This window comes from Narcine bancroftii, chromosome 6 (assembly GCF_036971445.1).
Source record: "Narcine bancroftii isolate sNarBan1 chromosome 6, sNarBan1.hap1, whole genome shotgun sequence".
NCBI classification, from domain to species: domain Eukaryota; kingdom Metazoa; phylum Chordata; class Chondrichthyes; order Torpediniformes; family Narcinidae; genus Narcine; species Narcine bancroftii.
Window position 1 is genome coordinate 89,820,627 of NC_091474.1, and position 22,180 is coordinate 89,842,806.

General features: G+C 42.0%; 1 protein-coding gene across 7 annotated transcripts in view; it reads right to left on the reverse strand.

The window, feature by feature from the left end:
• Positions 1 to 21,796, reverse strand: part of LOC138736328 (mitogen-activated protein kinase 8) — a 107,105-nt gene extending 85,309 nt beyond the window's left edge. For 6 of the 7 annotated variants that reach the window (XM_069885652.1, XM_069885651.1, XM_069885655.1 and 3 more), the window contains exon 1: positions 21,706 to 21,796. The gene's annotated coding sequence lies outside the window, so the exon portion shown is untranslated. Of the gene's footprint in view, positions 1 to 18,469; positions 18,528 to 21,705 lie in introns of those variants that run through there. The other variant, XM_069885654.1, reaches the window with a different exon arrangement.
• Positions 21,797 to 22,180: the final 384 nt, after the last annotated feature.

The following is a 22,180-nucleotide window of genomic DNA, read 5'->3' on the forward strand; positions in this document are numbered from 1 at the left end:
CTCTCATCCACGTACCTGCCCAAATATTTCTTAATTATTCCTAAATGTCAAAATGAGCCCTTCACATCTTCAATAAAATTTTCAGTGCTTCACAACCAATAATATTGCCCTATTTGTTGTGCAGATTATGAAGGTCTCCACAATGTTTGCAGAGCTGACATAGTACTTACTGGCTGCTCTTCAAACCTGTTCCATTACAGCTGCAATGTGAGCGGCCGTCAATAAAGTGGAATATCGGGAGGAGTCACGTGATGGAGTAGTGGCCGGACGGTGAACTCCAGCCCTCTCCAGAAAAGTCGGGAAAAACAAGAGAAAACACAAAGGCACAGAAATAAAAGTTACAGAAAAGTGAGTATAAAGGTGGAAAGAAGATGGCGACAAAAAAAGAAAAATCGAAAGCAACGGTAAGAAGAGAGGAAGAGAAGACAAAGGAGGAAAAAGGTGAAGGCCTTACCTGTCCGAAGAGGCCCGCTGCGGAGAGAGAAACCCGCTCCCTCAGGTCGGTAAATAATGGACTACAAAAATGGCTCGCAGAGCCGAGTAAAAGTGCGCAACCGCGCATGCGCGAGGAATCGCGCATGCACGATGCGAATGAAAAAAGACACACCGACGGGAGGGGGGACCAGCTGGGGAGTCGATCTCCACAGCCGGCAACGACAGCTGCAGAACACCTGCAGCAAGAAGAGACCACAGAAGACAATAGAAACAAGAAAGAAGAGGAGGAAAGGGCAACAAAGAAACAACAGATGGTCAACCCAGAGGAAGAAGAAGAGGAAGAGTATGGTGAAATAGAAGAAGAAAAGAAAGGCAAGGTAAAGGATATACTTGCTCTTATTAAAGGATACATGGAGTCATTTAAAGAATGGCAAACACAGGAATTTAAGGATTTAAGAAGAAGAATAAACAACACAGAAGAGAAAATAAATAAAATGGAGATGACCTTAACAGAAATGGGAAAAAAAATGGACAAGATGGAAGAGCGGGCAGTAGCAGCAGAAATGGAGGTAGAAGACTTAAAAAAGAAATTGGAGAAATCTAATAAAAAAACTAAAGAGACACAAGAACTACTAGCTCAAAAAATAGATACAATGGAAAACCATAACAGAAGAAACAACATAAAGATAGTGGGCCTTAAGGAAGATGAAGAAGGCAAGAATATGAGGGAGTTTATAAAAGAGTGGATCCCTAAGACCCTAGGATGTCCAGAACTACAGCAAGAATTGGAAATAGAAAGGGCACATAGAGTATTGACCTCTAAACCACAACCACAACAAAAACCAAGATCTATTGTTGTAAAATTCCTAAGATATACTACAAGAGAAAAGGTACTGGAGAAGACAATGGAAAAAGTAAGAGAGGGCAACAAACCACTGGAGTATAAAGGGCAAAAAATCTTCATTTATCCAGATATAAGTTTTGAACTCCTAAAGAAGAGAAAAGAGTTCAATACAGCAAAGGCGATTTTATGGAAGAAAGGGTATAAATTTATACTAAAGCATCCAGCGGTATTGAAAATATTTATTCCAGGACAACAAAACAGACTATTCTCGGATCCAGAAGAAGCACGAAAATTTGCAGAACAATTACAAAAATAGACTGAGGGAGGAAGACGGGTAATGAGAGTTAAAATGATCACGATTGATATGTATGTGGGTAAAGACAAAAATAGACTGAGGGATGAAGACGGGTAATGAGAGTAAAAATGATCACGATTGATATGTATGCGGGTAAAGAGGTATAAGAGTGAATAGAGACAATGAGCATACATGAATGTATCTGTACTTAGAGGAAAATATAGATAGTATAGACAAGAATTAATAAGGGAAGGTAATGGAATAGAGAGAATAAGGAGGGAATTAAAAGAGTGACCTTTGTGACATACGAAAAGTGAAATCTTTTCTGGGGGAGGCGGGGTGGGGGGAAATATCAAAATGCAAAATCAGTTGACGCTTGCGAGTAGATTCGCAAATCCAAATGGAGAGGGGAGATGTGGTTGTCCGACAAGGGTTAAAGGACAACTCAGGAGGTGAAGGGGAGATTGGGGATAAATAAGATAGAAATAGGAGAATAAGGATAATGTTGGATGTTGTAGGAATGTTGTCTTATAAAGAGTTGAAAATAAGAAAACAGAAATGGAAAAGGAGGAAAGGTAATGATGGAAAAACGGAAAGAGAAGATAAACAAAATATAAAAGGGCTACGCTGAACTATATGTCTTTAAATATTAATGGAATACATAACCAAATTAAAAGGAAGAAACTACCAAATTTAAATGAATAAATGTATTCCATTAGAAAAAATAACATATTGGTTAAGAAATAATATTGAAAAAATCGAACAAGTATAGGAGTCTTACATTAAATACAATAGCGAAAACCTACCGGGGATAAACATTACCTAAGTTGATGGAAGGAGAAGGAAAGAAAAGAATGGACTCAGTAGAATTTCTGGTGTAATTTTGTTGAATGACAACATTGTCTGACTGGCTTAATGCAACCTAGATTGTATAACTAAAATGGATGAGAGGGGGGTGTGGGGGGGTGGTTTGGGAGGAAAGGGGGGGGGGGAGAAAAAGTCACTGTATATGTGTGAAAAAGAAATAGTGTATATCATGGCTAATGTGATTTATGGTGCGAAAAAAAAAAAATTTAAAAAAAAAAGTGGAATATCGTCCAGGTACACCCAATTAACAAAAAAGCAAAATGAATTCAGTTGGATGAACTACCATCCAGGGAAGTCAAAGATGTCTTTGAATGGAACTTGATCACAAATAATCTTAAGGATCTCATTATAATCTTGGTCCAAATATGGACCAGATAACTTGACACCACCCAGGACACACCCATCCATCTGATTTATGGTTTGTGCACTATACACTTTCACTCCGTTCGTTACTAATGCAGACTTGCTGCATCATGGTTACTCCAACATTTCTCAAACCCAACAAATGTAAATGGTTCATGGAAATGCCACAATCATCTCGAGGAGGAAATGTATCGCCATTCCATCATTACAGTGGCCAAATATTATGGAATGCTTTTTGTGACTTTCAAGGAAGCAATTCATCATCACCTTTCTCATGGGGAAATCTAGGTTCAATGCCAGCCTTTCCTGTGTTATCTGCAACCCATGAATAAATTAAAAAGCAGTAACCTATTTGCAAGAGTGAACAAATCTTACCTCCAAATGCAGGATAATTTATTTCATTCTGCTAGTCCTGAATGACAGATAAATATAGGCCAACTCATCCTTTATATAGCCACAAATTAAAATGGGAAAAATAGAGAATATCCTTCAGGTCAGGCAGCATCTATGGATAGTTTCTTTTCATCAGAACAGGGAAAGAGAAAATTATTTTGTTTTAAATTGCAGAGAGAGTAGGAGAGCAAAGCTGGGAGAAAAGGGATCTCTCTGATAGGCTGCGAGGATAAACTGCAAATGAGGACACCCAGTCAATGGGGGTAATTAGAAAGAGAAAATATGAACTAAAGCAGCACAGTTTTAATGAGAGCAGTTAGAAAGAGTATCTGGGGTGGGGAGCGGAAGCAACATAAAAGACTGCCAATGGAGAGGCAATTTCTTAACAACAACATGATCTGTTAGAATTGTACAATTCACTAATAAGTACATGATGTTGAAATCTGCCCAGACAGAAGATAAAATATTTTACCTCAAACTTTTAATGGACTTTTTTTATATCTGGTGTCAGTGCTGCACAATTGCTCAGCGAAAGGAGGTTGTAAGGTCAAAGAAAGCCTACAGGTAATCTTTGGGCCAGGTGTAGTACTTGTTTAGCCTTCCATTCAGGGTCATGTGAACCCATGGATTGCATATGATATATGGTTTTACAAGCAGATTCTACAAATTGGAATTGATGGTTGCAAAACTAAGATCACTGGGCAGATGAATCTGCTGATCAATGGCCAAGGTCACCCACCCAGTATGGACACTGCAAATGAAGGCAACGGGGAACCACTTCAGTATTTTTCTCTTGTATAATCAAGAACTCAACATCGACTATGGTCTCAGCTCAAAGATGGAACCTTCACCAAAGGAGAACAGAAGAAGCAACAACAAAAAATTCAGAGGATCAGAAATCATGACGGATGGAGAGACATGATCGCCCACATCGAATGGCAAGGCTCTTGAATGATGATATCACAGTATAGAAGGCCACAAACAGATTGGTCAGAATGGGATGGAGCATTAAAGTGACAGGCAACAAAAGCTCAGGGACATCAAAAAGCAGTTACTCAGGGTATTTGGTTTCTCCGGTACAGATTGGAAGAAATTCGAGTGAATCGCTGGTTCATCTGGAAGGACTGTTTTAGTCTCTGAATAGTGAGAAGGGAAGAAGGGCACATGTTGCATATTTTCTTGGGAAAGAAGGGGTTGCTGGAGACAGGAGAGTTGATGAGAGTCATTCAGCTTGGAAACAGGCTCTTCAACTCAACCTGCCCTTGCTGACCAAAAAGTCCCAACCACACTAGTTCCACCTGCCTGTTAAGCCCAAGACCAGCAGAAAATAAATATTTTTAAAAAAGGCCATGGATAAAATGTATTTGGTGATCTAATTGCATTGAATGTGGTGGAAATGGTGCTGAATTATCCATCAAATGTTAAGGCTGGTGGGATGCAAGACAAGAACTGAGGGAACACCATCCTTGCATTGCTCTCATCCTCTTGCCACCTTCATAAACGAGTTTCAGTCAAAGCCTCTGTCAACTATGATAAAGGGGAAACCACGGTTCAGAAGGAATTCACCAAGAGGTGCCCATACGGAAAGTCTAACCAATGGTGCAAAGGAACCAGTAAAATGGAATAGAATCCTGAATGGGGACAGTGCAGGAGGAGTAGAGCAAGATAGCCGAGAATGGGAATGTTTGCAGTTCTCTCTAACTGCACTCATTTCATAGCTTTTGTGTTTCTTGGATTTCTCTTTCCAAACGTCCAGATTAACCCACCAAAAATTTATACCAAATGCCAATCCTGCCCTCACCTCAACAGAGATATTCCCCTTGTCTCTGCCACACACTCCTTTCAAGTTAAAAGTAACTTGTTTTCTCAGATCTCCAACATTAATTCTCTCCACCGATGCTATCCACCCTGCTAAGTGTTTCCATTATTTTCTTTTTTCATTTCAGAAATTCAACATCTGAAGTTTTTGATTTTTCATAGACTGAAATTCTATACAAAAGAAACTTTGCACATCCATTGTTTACATGAAACATTCTAAAATCTTGAGCAAAACATGAATCTGAAGGGGGCAACTATGAAACCCAAGCGTACTGCAGAGTACATATGAAGTTAAGCATTTGTAATCCAGAATTCAAGCAACTCAATTCCAGAACTCAAACAACTGGAAAAAAAAATTGCTGAAAATAAATAGTTAAAAAATATACATTTAAAATTGGCAAGCATCACCATTAGTTCACCATTCACGCCACACAGAATCTTGAGCAAATGGAAAATTCACTTCTCCGGCATTTACCAATCCCAATAGTGCCGATACCAGGGGTTTTATTGTAGTTGTTCCATGGTGTCAAGTACAAAACTATTTTCCACAATTAAATAAGTAAATTGCACACATTGCCAGCTGTAGACAGTACAGAACAGAGTTCTGTTAAGGAAAGGAGTAATGGAATTAACTACTGTATAAACCAATGGACAAACATGATGGAAAAACTCAGCAGGTCATGCAACATCCAGAGGAAGAAATGTTTTGGGCTTGAACCCTCCGTGAGATGCTCCACTGCAAAATCTCTTTGAGAGATGCATACCCTGAAGTTGTCCTCTCCTTTCTTTAAAAAAAAACAGAAAACTCAACACACACACATTCACAAATGTAACCTTCAGATTCAAGCCCAGACCCCCCCCACTCCCTGAACACCATTGCATCTTTGTTGACAGTTCACATCGCATTGTAAAATGGAGATTCCTGGGAAACTTTCCTGTGAACCTGCGGTGTGAAAAGGTCGACCCAGAAATTTTAAGTGGGTCCACAGCCTTACCTTGTAGGTAGAGCTACAGCCCTGGGAAATTTTCCAGAACCACTCTCTCCCTGCAGTGTGAAGAACCAAATGGCCAAGCAGGGAAGCCTCGTGATGTCAGTGATTGCATGCTGCATCATGTAGGCGATCAAAAATTAAATTAAAAGATACTTACTGCCTGACAACAGTGGGCCGCGTTGGCACGTCGCAATGACAACACAATGCAGGATGGATGGCCGTCGTTGTTAATCATAATCCCCTCGCATAGCTGTATTTCCCAGAACGGTTCCAGCTGTGCGAGGGATTATGGAAAACCAAGTCAGCCATTCATCCTGCATTGTGCCACCGTCGCAATGTGCCGAAGTGGCTCCGAAGCGCAGGGGGGATGGGGTGGATGGGCGACTGACCGATGAATGACTGGGGGAGAGGGAGTGGGCGGGCGACCAACCAATGGACGGCCAGGGGAGAGGGAGCGGGTGGGCGAGGAACTGACAGATGGGCGGGGAGGGAGGAAACTTACTTTTACTCCTGTGAGTGCATAATGCATCATCAGTTAGGGGCGGGACTCCCCCTAAATTGCTGGGGAGGGCAAATTCCCAGGAATTTGGACCACGGTGTAAAAGGACGGGGAGGTCCTGAATTCCTGGGAATTTCTCCGGGACAAAGAAGGGTCACCACAAAAATGCCCATCATCAATATATTTTTGATTTCACTGGTACAACCCTCTCACAGTTAATCAATTACACCAAAAGCACTCGTAATTCAGAGAAATAACACGCAGTGTTGCTATTTCCAGACAAATTTTCCAGTAGACCCTCTTGTCCTCCTCTCTTTGAAGAGAGTTTTGTGAGAGTCTTGTTTACTGGTCCCTCTCTATAACCCCCCACTGCTTTCACATTGGTTATGCTTTATTTTCTATGGATGCTGCTTCACCTGCTAAGTTTCTCCAGCATGTTTGTGTATTGCACTGGAACCCAACATCTCCAGACTTTCTTGTTTAACTACAAACCAACATCTTCAATCCGGCTTCTCATCCCACCCATAATTACTGCCCTTTCTCCTTAGCATTTGAATAACAAGGGTTGAGAGTCACTTTTCTTGGCATGATAAAACTCAACTGACTGAAGCACACAGAGCACAAGATCCCACGTTGCATTTCTGGTCTGCGCTGAATTAATAAAGATCGTTTCAGTATCTGAGTAAGGAATGAGAAAAACAACCCAAGTTCTTGGACACAACTCATGAAATATGTAGACTTAGTAGCAAGTGAGCATTAATTGTTTACTATCCTGTGGCCACCAAGTTCACAAAGAAAGACTAGAAGATGATTTCTGAGAGTGTCAACAGCCTAATTTGAGCACCTTAGATACGGAATTAGAAATAATCAAGGAAAATAAATCCTAGTGGCCTTAATCTTAAAAATTAGATGTTGCATGCTCTAAAGCAGTGCTTTTCAAACTTTTTCTTTCCTCTCACATACCACCTTAAGTAATCCATAGGAAAGAAAAAGTTTAAAAACCACTGTTTTAATTTTACCTAATTGACTGTTATGTGCACGGTTTCATAACTCCAAGCAAAATATTTCAGTAACAATTGGGACTAGATAAGTGGTTCTCAACCATTCCCCACCCCCCCGCCCCCAACCCAACCCCCCCCCCCCACTCATACCACCTTGATTATAATCAACTCCGATTATCCAAAATGGTCAGGACCAGGCCTTTTTCAGATAAACTATATTTTTGGATAACTGGTCATTTAAAAAAAAAGCCCAATAGCAACAGCAAATCACTTGTAACAGTGTTTAAACAACAACAAACATGCGTTTTTAAGCATGAAATAATTCTCGCCAAAAAAAAAGCAGCTTCACTTTCTGTTGTATGGACAGATATAAACACTTCCTCTTTTTATTTTCAGTCACATCCACAGTGCCAACTCCACTAATCACAGAGCACCTATGGCATAAGGATTACTTAAGGTAGAGTGTAAGTGGAAAGAAAAAGTTTGGAAACCATTGCTCAAAAGTAACACCAGTTGGCATTGCTCTACTGGTCAGCAGAACACATAGGAAGAGGTCATTCCTTTCCCAAGATCAAGGATTCCCAATATTTAACGACATAATAACCCAAACTCTTGTTTTGAATTGAAATTCATGGATAATCTTATGAGGTGCTCCAGATTTATTCCAAGCAAGTAATCCTTCACACTGTCAGTTTAAAGTATAAATACCATCAATGCCCAAGCAGATTAAGAGAAATCAAATTTGGTGCAAGCAGAGAAAAAAATATACCTATGTAGCGTCTGCTGCGGCAGCGCTACCAAATAGAGAAATGTCCACACAAGGTGAGGATAAAACAAAGACTGACTTTACTGGTTGGAATTCCCCGCTGACCCGCCCACATCCAGTGATGTACCCTGCAACTTCTGGAAGTAACATCATTGCGTCACGGTGTCACTCTCCACCCAGCTGGCTGCTACGTGGAAGTGGAGGGCTCCTTAGCCCACACTTGGTGCCAGGCACAGGTTCCTTCTCGGTAGTGAAGGGGAGCCCACGCCATTTTGGACTGGTTGTGTGTTGCGACGATTTGGCCCTTTTGCTCATGCGGTCGCTCAGCCCACTACACATAAACAAATTTCTCCCTCAGATAAAGGATGACATGTTTTGTATCATTAAATTTAGTTGCCAAAAAATGCTCAAGAATAAAGTGAAGTTCTTTTTTAAAAAAAAGTGGACAATGAAGATTTTGTTTTCTGAACACTTTGGGATGCATTTTAGGATTTTGGGCTACTGATCACGAAAATCCCCTTAAAATTTCCTATTCTATATGATTATTTAGATATAAACCCATTGACATGCTTCAAGCACACAAATTTGTGAACTGCAATACATCATTGACAATTCATTTTCTGCGTTTGCACTTAGACTTCATCCCTGCTGATCTTGGTGCCGTCAGTGATGAACATGGTGAAAGGTTTCTCCGGGACATTGCGACCATGGAAAAGCAGTATCAGGGCAAGTGGAATCCATCAATGCCAATTGTTGTTGGGACACTGACACAAAAGGCATCAGATGCTGAGTACAAATGAAAATCAGTAGCAAAACATTTTTTAGGTCAGTTGAACTAATGTAATGTATCAGCATCATTTTACGATTAAACATGCTAATCGATAAAAGTTAATGTAATGTTTCTCCAACTTCCTTCATGATACAGCAAATCTCAAATTATCTTTGAAATAGCATAACATTTTTAGCATCCCCTCTTACACAAGTTGGATTATGAAATAAATGGGAGCACTTACTAAAAGGTAACTGAACAGCAAATTTTCACTGATTTGCACTAACTCAAATTACCACAAGTGGGCTGAACTTTACCATTTTAAAGATGATGTATGGATCGATGCAGTTAGCCAATTTAAAGGTCAGAGGCCTTCTATCAGTAAATACCAACAGACTTTGCTGAACAACAACCATGGTCTTAGAGGAATTTGATTCTGCACGGTGTCCTCCGGACGACAATAAACATGACAGGTATAACATTGGGCTTCAGTCAGTGGCACAGCAGGAGCACCTTTCACACACCACTTGCACTGAAAGTGGACCTAATTTATTGTTGAAGACACAGAAGCTCCAATCAATGCATATGATTCCTCATTGGATTGTCAACAATGAAAAAGTATTGCTTAAGCCCTGGGAGATACTCACACAAGGGCCACTTTGCTCCATTTAGCCCAGCAAGTTGAAATTCTGCCTCTCTTCAGTTGCTATGCTATGTGTGTGATGCTCTTCAGCAAATCAGATCGCTGAGTAATTCCTTAAAAAAAGAAAGCCCCCTCCAAAAAAAAATGAGATTTCTTTCCTTTTTTTTTAAAAGAAAAAAGAAAAATCACTCACGAGTTCTATTCGGGCCAGATTTAAATTTAGACATAGATATCAGAACCATGAGCCCATGCTGCTCAATTATGCCCAACTGACCAACAACCCCAGTACATTTTGAACATTGGGAGGAAACCCACGCAGATATGGGGAGAAAATACAAACTCCTTACAGACAGCACTGGATTCAAACCCTGCTTGCTGGCTTGGTTCTAACTGTGCCATCCTGAAGGTGAACATTTGGCTCCCTCCACAAAATAACTGAGCAAACATTATTGATGGCACAGTTAGTATAGCAGTTCACACCTCCATTATTACAGCACCAGCAATTAGAGTTCAAATCCGGCCCTGTTTGTACTTTCTCCCCATGTCTGCATGGGTTTCCTCCCACATTCCATGGGCCAGAAGGGCCTGTTACTGTGTTGAATCTCTAAACTTAAAAAATAAATTAAAAGCAGAATTCAAAAAGCTATGTCATGACACTTATCCAGACTAAAATAAAAGCATTCTTCGAGATCTCACTCCTCAATGATATCCCCCTTCCCATCTCCATAACCAATTATCTGGAGCAAACCTGCCAATTTGAAAAAAAAATGCATGGCATGATTCCTTCACGCGATGTTAATTTACTATAGGAAAATGTCCTCGGAACCCACACCAGATCGGGCCTATCATAGTTCCTCCACGCTCTAGATTGGGGAACTTTATGGGAGGAAGGTAAGCAGTTTGAGTTTCTGCTGGTCCTTAATTGTGTTTGAGAAAACTGTCCGATGTTATCCTGGTGAAGGTAAACCTGCTACAGGAAGGGGTTCCAGGATTGAGATTAGGAGACAATGAAGGACCAGTGGTTAACATACAAGACCAGGCAGTGCACAGTTTGGTGAGAAAATTGGGTGGTGCATTTGCAGCCCTGGTCCTTTCAGGTGAAAGAGCCAATCTGTTACTCACTGGATCATTTGATATTTTATGAATGAGCATTTCTAAGCAAACTACATTTTTCAATGTCAATTTTTAAAAAAAAAGTAGCACTTAAATTACATAAAAGTATATACCAGTGAAACAAATTGGGTGATACAGTTGGCGCAATGCTATCACAGCTGGAGTTCAAATTCACCATTGCTTGCACATTCTCCCCATGACCTCCAAGGGTTTTCTCCGTGTGCTCCTGTTTTCTCCCAGCCTCCACAAAGGTATGGGGTTGATAAGTCAATTGGACAGGACAGGTTTCATTGGCTGGAGAGGCCTTCTATCATGCCTTATTGTTAAAATTGAAATAAATTGAAGAGAATCCCAAATGCTACATAAAAATACCTACAGGAGAGTTCTGAATGTTTTCACAACTATAAAAAAAATCTATATTTAACCATGGATTGTAATGAACATCAAATATTTTTTCAAAATGCATCAAATTATTTATCATGGCACGTATAATAAATAACTTTGATAACTTCCATGGTGTTGGAGAACAGGTAGTGAAGGCAAAGTTAAAGGTTCCAAGAATAAACATCAAGTGGAGTAGAAATAGATCGATAGAGCAAAATTAGGCCAAATAAAAACTGGGATATTGTCAAGCAATTTCTAAAAAAAAACACAACAGTTGGTGACCAGATACCAAATGCTTGATTCAGAATTTAACTGCATTTTAACAATTAAAAAATTTAACAAGTGCTATCTGCTCTCAAGAGAACTCATCACGAGGTGTCACGTGATGGAGTAGTGGCCAGTCTGGTAAATCCAGCACTCTCCAGAAAAAAAGTAAAGAAAAGGCAAAGTTCAACAAATATAAACTATAAGAAATAGAAGATAAACTTGCAGAGAAGAGAAAGAAGATGGGACTAAAGAAGGAAAAAGTAAAAACAACGGGAAAAAAAGAAGTCACTGGAAAAGAAAGAAGAAGGCCTTACCTGCACAAAGGAACGGGAGCTGTGGTGGCGAAGAATGTCCATTCTCCGAGGTTGGTGCTGGCCCTGCCGAGTCGCGACCCCCCAACCGGTGGACTGCAAAAATGGCTCCGAGCCAAATAAAAGTGTGCAACTGCGCACACGCAAGGAGTCGTGCATGAGCAGTGTGCAATCAAAGGTAAAAGAAAACAGTGTCGGAAGGGGGGCTCAGCCGAGGAGTGGGCAACCACGGCGTGACCAGCTGAGGGATGCCCGACACAAGGGATCTCAGCTGGAAGATGAGGAAGGTGGCAGAAGAGGGAGTGATGTACCAGGCGAGATGGGGTGAACGGCAAGAGGAGCAGCAGCATCAGGAGGCCTGACAGATGAGCAGCCCAGAAGGGGAGGACCAACAGCAAGTGGCCAGGCAAGAAGAGGCCCGACAAAGTGATACAAGCAACTCATCAGGAAAATCAGAAGAGATACAGATACAAAGAAGAGAATAAGACACAAACACAGATACAGACACAGAAGAAGAGGAAGAAGAAGACCAAGCTCTTCACAGAGAAATAGAAGGTAAGACAGATGGACAAAATATAGATAAAGCTTTTTTTCAAGAACAAATGAGAGCATTAAAAGAATGGCTGTCATTAGAATTTAGTGCAATTAAAAGAAAAATGAAAAGAACATAAGATAAAATGCAAAGTTTAGAACGGGTCATGACAGAATAGGGAAAAGAGTAGAAAATGTGGAAGAACAACAAACGGCTGTAGAAATGGAAGTAAATGACAAGAGGAAAATTGGAAGAAAGTGACAAAAAATTAAAGAGACACAAGAGTTGTTATCTCAGAAAATTGATATGTTGGAAAATTATAGGAGGTGAAATAACATAAAAATAGTGGGCCTGAAGGAGGGTGAAGAAGGCACAGACATGAAGGAATTTATAAAAGGATGGATCCCGAAGGAACTGGGAACGAGAGAAATGCAGGAAGAAATGGAAATAGAAAGGGCACACAGAGCATTAGCTCCGAAACCACAGACACATCAAAAATCAAGATCCATCTTAGTAAAATTTTTGAGATATACAACAAGAGAAAATATACTGGAGCAGGCAAGGAATAAAATTAGAGAAGATAATAAACCATTGGAATACAAGGGTCAAAAAATATTTTTTTAACCTAGATATAAGTTTTGAACTCTTAAAGAAGAGGAAGGAGTTTAATACAGCAACATCAATCTTATGGAAAAAAGATCATAAATTCATGTTAAGACATCTAGCTATGTTTAAAATATTTATATCCGTGGAGCAAAACAGACTGTTCTTGGATCCGGAGGTAGCACAAGAATTCACAGAGCATTTGCAGGACAGAAGGAGAGATGAAGAGATGTAATAAGAATGAAGAACGGTGATAAAGTATATATAAAGATGTAAAAACAATGTATATGTAAAGAACTAAAGAGGGAAAAGAGAAGGAAAGAAAGGAAGGGAAAAAAAGGGAGAGCTTTGTTAATATGTGTAAAAAAAGTGTTTTCTGGGGGGGAAGGGGGGAGAGAATAACAGTCACTGCGAAATCAGTTGACACTTGCGAACAAGATCGCAATCCAAATGGAAAGGAGAGTTGTGGTTGCCAAGCAAGGGATAAGGGGCAACTCAGAGGGGGGGGGGGGGGGGCATTTGGTGTTAATATTGGGTGTGGGAATTGACTATGAACATGACTATAAACATTAATGGAATACATAAACAAATTAAAAAGAAGAGGCTATTCAATTTACTGAAAAAAGAAAAAATAGATCGAGCATTTGTGCAGGAAACGCATCTAACTGAAGTATAACAAATTAAAGAGATACTGGGTAGGACACGTAGCGGCAGCATCATATAATTCAAAAGCTAGAGCTGTAGCTATATTAATTAATAAAAATGTACCAATCAAAATAGAGGAGGAAATAATAGATCCAGCAGAGAAAGATGTAATGATAAAGTGTCAGATATACTCAGAATTTTGGAATTTTCTCACTATATATGCACCTAATGAGGAGGATCAAAAGTTTATCCAGGACAATTTTTTGAAGATTGTAGATACACAAGGAAATATATTGATAGGAGGGGATTTTAACCTTAATTTGGATCCAATGTTGGATAAAACTGGACAAAAGACAAGCAAAAAGAATAAAGTGGCCAAATTTATGGTTAAATCAATGCAGGAAATGAAACTTATGGATATATGAAGGAGGCAACACCCAAGAGAGAAGGAATATTCATATTATTCGAGTAGACATAAAACATACTCAAGGATTGATATGTTTTTGTTGTCGGCCCATATTCAAGGGAGAGTTAGGAAAACTGAGTATAAAGCTAGATTACTATTTGATAATTCACCCCTGTTATTAGCAATAGAACTGGAGGACATATAGATGGAAGTTAAACTCCATGCTACTTAAAAGGCAGGAATTTAGAGAGTTTATTGAATGCCAAATTAAAACATATTTTGAAATAAACAAGGAATCAGTGAAAGACAAATTTATATTATGGGATGCAATGAAAGCCTTCATTAGAGGGCAGATAATAAGTTATGTAACTATGATGAAAAAGGATTACAATCGGGAAATAGAGCAGTTGGAAAGGGAGATAGTAAGTACAGAAAAGGAACTAGCAACAAGGGATGATATAACGAAAAAGAGAGAATTGGCAGACAAAAAAAAAATACGAAACATTTCAAATGTACAAGGTGGAGAAGAACATAATGAAAATAAAGCAAAAAACACACATAAAATATTAGCCTGGCAACTTAAAACAGAACAAGCTAAAAGAACTTTATTAGCATCAAGGAAAAAGGACAAACAAATAACCCAATAGAGATTAATGAAAACTTTAAGGAATTTTATGAACAATTATACCAAACTGAGAATGAGGGGAAAGATGATAAAATAGAAGAGTTTTTAGCTAAAACTGAACTACCAAAATTGCAAGAAGAGGAACAAAACAAACTGATAAAACCATTTGAAATAGAGTAAGTACAGGATATATTAAAAAAGCTGCCAAACAATAAAACACCAGGAGAGGATGGATTTCCAATAGAATTTTATAAAACATTTAAAGAATTATTAATTCCTCCTCTCCTGGAAGTAATGAACCAGACAGAAGAAACACAAAACTTACCAGATTCATGTAAGACAGCAATAATTACAGTAATACCAAAGATGGGGAAGGATCCATTAACACTAGCATCATAAAGACCAATATCTCTACTTAACTCAGATTATAATAGCAAAATTATTAGCAAACAGATTGGCTGATTGTATATCAAAAATAGTAAAACAAGATTAAACTGGATTAAGAAAAGACGAACAGCAGATAATGTCTGTAAACTTATAAATCTAATTCATGCAGTTCAAGGAAATAAGAAGCCAACAGTGGCTGTTGCTTTAGACACAGGAAAAGCCTTTGACAGAATAGAGTGGAACTATTTATTTAAAGTATTACAGAGGTTCAATCGACCAGAAAAATATATAAATTGGATTAAAGCATTGTATAATGGACCATTGGCGAAGGTAACAGTAAATGGATATATATCGAGCCAATTTAAATTAAGTAGGTCAACTAGAGAGGGATGTCTATTATCCCCCTCATTGTTTGCCTTAGCAATAGAACCATTGGCAGAACTGATAAGAAAATAAAATAAAATAAAAGGGATAAAAATAAAGGAGGAGTATAAAATCATCTTATTTGCAGATTACATCATAGTATACTTAACAGAACCAGAGATATCAATAAAAGAATTACATAAGAAATTGAAGGAGTATGGAGAAATATTGGGGTACAAGATCAAAGCAAATAAAAGTGAAGTGATGCCAATGAGTAACGCGGATTATACAGAATTTTTTTAAAAATCACCATTTAAATGGCAAGCGCAAGCAATCCGATACCTCGGGATCAGGTTAGATAATAACTTAAGCCACTTGTACAAACTAAATTATCAGTCACTAATAAAGAAATTGCAGGAAGACTTAGAACATTGGAAAGAATTACCGCTAATGTTGATAGGGAGGGTAAATTGCATTAAAATGAATGTTTTCCCAAGGATACAATACTTACTTCAATCATTGCCAATTTCCTTAACAGAGAAATTCTTTAATGAACTAAAGAGAATAATAAGGAAATTCTTGTGGAAAGGGGGGAAACCGAGGGTACCGTTAGATAAATTAAAAGAAGAGGTATAACCAAGGTGGTTTGCATATAGCAAACTTTAAAAATTATGAGAGAACTGCACAATTAAGGTACTTATCAGATTTTTACCAGACAAGGCAAAAACCAGTCTGGACTAAGATAGAACTAGATAAAATAGGGGAGAACATATACTTTATAAGTGGGATGAAAAGCTGGTGCAATATAAAAGCTCACCAGTACTGCATCGTTTACTCAATATATGGAAGAAGATCCACTTAGAAAAGAAAAAAAACAAATTACAAAATACCAAAATTGTTATTGACACAAAACCCACTAATCCCTTTTACAATACATAACCTTTCCTTAAAAGAATGGGAGAGAAAAGGAATCAAAAGAATAGAAAATTGTTTTTTGGGAAATAATTTATTAACATTTGAACAGTTGAAGTACAAATATGGAATAACTCATGGTACAATGTTTGCATATCATCAACTGAAAGGTTATTTAAAGGATAAATTGGGAAACAGACTGAGGCTACCAGAAGGAAGCAGCTTTGAATATGTGATTACAGACACAATGATAATTAAAAGATTTATAACCAACATGTACATTAACCTGCAATATAAGGAAAGTGATGAAATAAGCTATAAACCTAAACAAAAGTGGGAAAAGGATTTAAACATAAAGATAAAAAATGAAGCATGGGAAAAGTTATGTTCTGGAACTATGAAGAATATAATAGACACAAGGTTACACATGACATGGTATAATTGGTTACACAGGTTTTATATCACGCCTCAAAAGTTAAAAGAATGGGATCCAACATTATTAGATAGATATTTTCGCTGTAAGAAGGTAATGGTAACAACAGTACATGCAATTTGGGCATGTACAAAAGTGAAAATATTTTGGGAAAATCTAAATCAGATATTAAATAAAATCACAAAAAATAACATACCAAAAAATCCAGAGATCTTTCTTCTAAGTAACATAAGAAGTAAGGAATTAAGCCTCAAATTGGATAAAGTACAAAAAAATTCATTATGATAGCCTTAGAGTAGCAAAAAAATGTATAATGTCAACTTGGAAAATGGAAGAGAGCCTGAGCAATAGTACATGGAAATGGATAAATGTATTCCATTGGAAAAAATAACATATAATTTAAAAAAATAAAGTCACATTATTTGAACAAATTTGAGAACTATACATGGAACGTAACAGAGAGGGCTTGCCTCGGACCTCCACCCCCTAAAATGATAAGAAGACAAAATGACTTGATTCAGTGTGTAAAAGTAGATGACACATTTTTCTTGTTTATTTTTCATTGTGTGAAGACATTGTTTCATGGTTTTATTTTATTGTATTGTATATGTTGAATATTTATTGGCTGTGGAGGGGGGTGGGAAGGGGGGGAGGGAGGGTAGGGGGGGGGAAAGGAAGAAAATACTACTGTGTATATTTAATGAGAAATGTTTGTATATATTTTGGTTGATATGGTTCACTGTGAAAAATAAAAAAAATATTTAAAAAAGAGATCTCGTCACCACACAAGAGATTCAGTTCCTGACCAAACTCATCCTCAAGATTTCAATACAAGATATTGACCATAAAAAAGTGTTAAAGCTGTTGTTTGTGCAAACGATGCAGCACAGTAACAGGCCTTTCCACCTCAACAGCCTGCACTGACCAAATGCATGCATTAACCTACAAAGGTCGCAAGTCTTTGGAATGTGGGAGGAAACCAGAGCCTCCAGAGGAAACCCACGCAGACATGGGGAGAATGTCCAAACTCCTTGCAGACATCTAAATGTCAAGAGACCAAATGGATTAAAATGACACACCAATCCAGCTCTGTTGAACTGTTAAAAGCATTATAGCTAAGCCACAATGCCCGGCCTAATACCATCAAGTTAATACCTATACAAGCATTGAAAATATTCAAAATCCAAGTTCACACAATTTCATAAGGCAGAATATATTCAAGATGCAAATAACACGATGACACTCCATCTTTCAGATGTATTTCAAAAATACATCTTTCCTCACACCTCAAAAGGTCTCACTATATTTAGCACTGAAACACGATACACAAGAGAATTATTCTTCAACCTCCACTATCAAAGCCATATTTTTAAAAAAATTGACAAGAGTGATAAACAGATTTGAAAAGAGAAATATGGTGCTGACAAGACAGGAACGCTCACTGGAAGAAATATTTCAGACAAATTGTGCCAAGGTTACAAGAGATGCAAAATGAAACTGTGTTTATGGTCAATTTCAATTTGCATCAAGTTAAATAACCAAAGAGAAAATGTCAGTTTTTTTATGATAAGATGTAATGGAAAATATTTAACACCTTTCCAAAAGTCTAAGTATACCCCCTCCTCCAAAAAATGAAAATCTGCAAAATTAAAGATACTCCCTCCAAATTCTGGCCCAGTAACAAATGAAACTTTAAAACGACAATGGTTTTGAACCAGTATGTTTCCATAACATTAAAAATTCAAAGAAGTGTAGCAATTTAAGCGATATCATTGCATTCTGCATCAACTCAAGCACAACTACCTGTAGACACCTTTTATCATTTCCACGTCAACCCGGCAGATGAAGACGGGAGCCTCTGGTGCTGGATTTCGAGCAAGACCAAAGGAAACCCGCAAACAAAGGACGAGCGGGGAAGGTGGGGGCGGCGGAGGAGAGCGAGGGATAGGAAAGTAAATACGATCCCGGAGCGTGTCACATTGGTCTGAGAATCTGGGGAGCAGTATCTAATAGTCTCCAATCGCTACGAATTTGAAACATTTTCCGCCACAAATTACAAATATGATCCACAAAAGCATTTAGCTTGAGATTATAAATACAAAAGGCTCTACAATACTCATGATTGAAACGGTGGATTCATAGTAACGAGGCTTTGTTACATATTTGCGAAGGAGAGAGGTCCTGGTGTAATGTGAGATTTCGTGTTCTCCCTGTACCGGACTGAAAGTGTCAGGGTTTCAACGTAAACAAAGGGGTCTCCCAAAATGAACCGAGAAGCCCGATGAACAATAACCAGAAGTTACCCGAGGTGGGGGGGGGGGGTGGGGGGGATTAAAAACCGCAAATATCAATCGGGAAGAAAGGGTAAAAGAAGCCCAAGTTTGACTAAATCCAAATTTGTGTTTAAAAATGAGCTGAATTGAACAAAACTACCATCAGAGATCTGGTGACAATGCAACCAGCCGCTGTGTCCTTGGCGGCGTGGCTGGTTCGATCACACCACGATGATGACTGGAGAGAAAAGGGACCCCGGCGAAAGGGAATTAAGGGGTCACTGGGGACGGGGTAACTGCAGCAGACCAAAAAGGGAAGCGGGGTCAGCCAGGGAGATGTGGGCACGAGGAATGGCCAAGGGGGAGATCCCGAGAATGAAACGATGCCATTGTAAACACAGCGGTGCCGTGGCTTGGCATGTGGGAGAGGGGCACATGGGACCCGGGGGCTATGGAGCTTGGAGGAGGGAAGAAGGTGGGATACGGGGAAGGGGGGAGGGGGTGGGGAGGATGAGAAGGAAGGTAATGGGACTCCATGATTTTGGAAAGGTTTGGGAGGGAGTGAGAGAGGAGACTGGGCTAGAAATGGAAGGGAAAGATGGGGTTTGGAATGGGTGGGGGTTGAGGGGGCCCCAGGATTTGGAGGGGGTGGGGGACGTAGGGGTCCCTCGGGGTTTGGAGGGGGTGGGAGGGTCCCCAGGCTTTGGAAGGGTGGGGGTGGAGCGGACCCCAGGGTTTGGTGGGGGTGGGGGAGGGGACCCCAGGTTTTGGAAGGGGTGGGGGGAGGGGACCCCAGGCTTTGGAAGGAGGGGGAAGGCGACCCAGGGAGTGGAGGTGGGAGAAGGGAACCCCAGGGAGTGGAGGTGGGGGGAAGAGAAGCCCAGGGTGTGGATAGGGGGGGGGGGTAAGGAACCCCAGGGTGTGGATGGGGGGGGTAGGTGGGACCCCAGGGAGTGGAGGGAGGAGAAGGAGACCCCTTGGGGGGAAGGGGACCAGAGGGAATGAAGGGGGGAAAGGGGACCCCAGGGAATGGAGAAGGGGGGGGGGGTTAAGGGGACCCCAGGGAGTGGAGGGGAAAGGGGACCCCAGGGAGTGGAGGGGAAAGGGGACCCCAGGGAGTGGAGGGGAAAGGGGACCCCAGGGAGTGGAGGGGAAAGGGGACCCCAGGGAGTGGAGGGGAAAGGGGACCCCGGGGTTGTGGAGTTGGGGGGAAAGGGGACCCTGGGGGTGTGGAGTTGGGGTGAAAAGGGCAGGATCTAGGAGGGGAAGACCAGGATCTGGGAGGGGAGAGGAGGGGAAGACCAGGATCTGGGAGGGGAGAGGAGGGGAAGACCAGGATCTGGGAGGGGAGAGGAGGGGAAGACCAGGATCTGGGAGGGGAGAGGGGGGGGGGGGGAAGACTAGGATCTGGGAGGGGAGGGGAGGTGAGGAAGACCAGGATCTGGGAGGGGAGAGTGGGGGGAAGACTAGGACCTGGGAGGGGAGGTGAGGAAGACCAGGATCTAGGCGGGGGGGGGGGGGGGGGGAACCAGGATCTGGGAGGGGAGGGGAGGGACTAGGATCTGGGAGGGGAGGGGGGAAGACCAGGATCTGGGAGGGGGGAGAGGGGGGGAAGACTAGGATCTGAGAGGGGAGGGGAGGTGGGGAAGACCAGGATCTGGGAGGGGGGAGAAAGACCAGAATCTGGGAGGGAGGAGGGAAAAGACCAGGATCTGGGAGGGGGGGAAAGACCAGGATCTGGGAGGGGAGGGGAGGGACTAGGATCTGGGAGGGGAGGGGGAGAAGACCAGGATCTGGGAAGGGAGGGGGTGGAAGACCAGGATCTGGGAGGGGGGAGAGGGGGGGAAGACTAGGATCTGAGAGGGGAGGGGAGGTGGGGAAGACCAGGATCTGGGAGGGGGGAGAAAGACCAGAATCTGGGAGGGAGGGGGGAAAAGACCAGGATCTGGGAGGGGAGGGGAGGGACTAGGATCTGGGAGGGGAGGGGAGGGACTAGGATCTGGGAGGGGAGGGGAGGGACTAGGATCTGGGAGGGGAGGGGAGGGACTAGGATCTGGGAGGGGAGGGGAGGGACTAGGATCTGGGAGGGGTGGGGAGGGACTAGGATCTGGGAGGGGAGGGGAGGGACTAGGATCTGGGAGCGGGGAAGACCAGGATCTAGGAGGGGAGGGGTGGAAGACCAGGATCTGGGAGGGGAGGAAGACCAGGAATTGAGGGGGGTAAAGACCAGGATCGGGGGGGGGGGGGGGTGAAGACCAGGATCTGGGAGGGGAGGGGGGCCAGGATCTGGGAGGGGAGGGGGTGGAAGACCAGGATCTGGGAGGGGAGGAAGACCAGGATTTGGGATGGGGGGGGGGGGGAGAAGACCAGGATTTGGGGTGGGGGGTGGGGAGAATAACAGGAATTGAAGGGGTGGGCGGTGAAGACCAGGATCTAGTGTGGGTGAAGACCAGGATCAAGGAGTGAAGAACAGGATCGCGGGGTGGGGGGGGGGGGGGGAGTTATAGACTAGGATCTGGGAGGGGGACCAGGATCTGGGGGAGGGGGACCAGGATCTGAGTGGGGGGGGGGAAGAACCAGGATCTGGGGGGGGAAATGAAGAACAGGATCGGGGGTTGGGGGGGGGGGGGGGGGAAAGCCCTAGGATTTGAGGCAGGAGGGGATGTAGCCGGTGTCCTGTAAAGCCAGCCCGCCCGCTCCCCTGCAGCCGGCCCCGCTCGCTGGGCGAGATCCTCCGGCTGCCCCCCTTCCCTCCCCCTCACTCACCCCGCCGTCGCCCGCTGCTCCGCTGCCGGCCGGCGCGGCCCGTGTCCCCCTCCCCCGCTCCGAGCTGACACGAAGCCACCAAGCGGCGTCCCTCGCAGCAACTGCGCAAAAAAACCCCTGCGTCAATCCTTGCGTGCGCGCCCCACAGCCGCGCCCCCAGCACGCGCGCCCCCAGCTCCGGGCGGAGAGAACGAGCGCTGCAGCGACATCGTCGAGCTGCTGGCGGAGTAGATGCTGCGTGATCTGCTCTGTTTCTCCATTTACGTTTGCACCGTGACGCTGCAGCAGAATTTCTGGACAATAAATCCTGATTCTGCAATGCAGCCATCTGCAAACTTTCTTGTTCGACGGAATGGTGCGTATTTGAATACAAACCCAATGCTGGAGGATAGCAGCAGCTTAAAGAGTGCTTCACATTTATGGCCAGAGTAGCTATCAGAATTGACCAAAAGAACTGCTCCCACTAACCATTCCA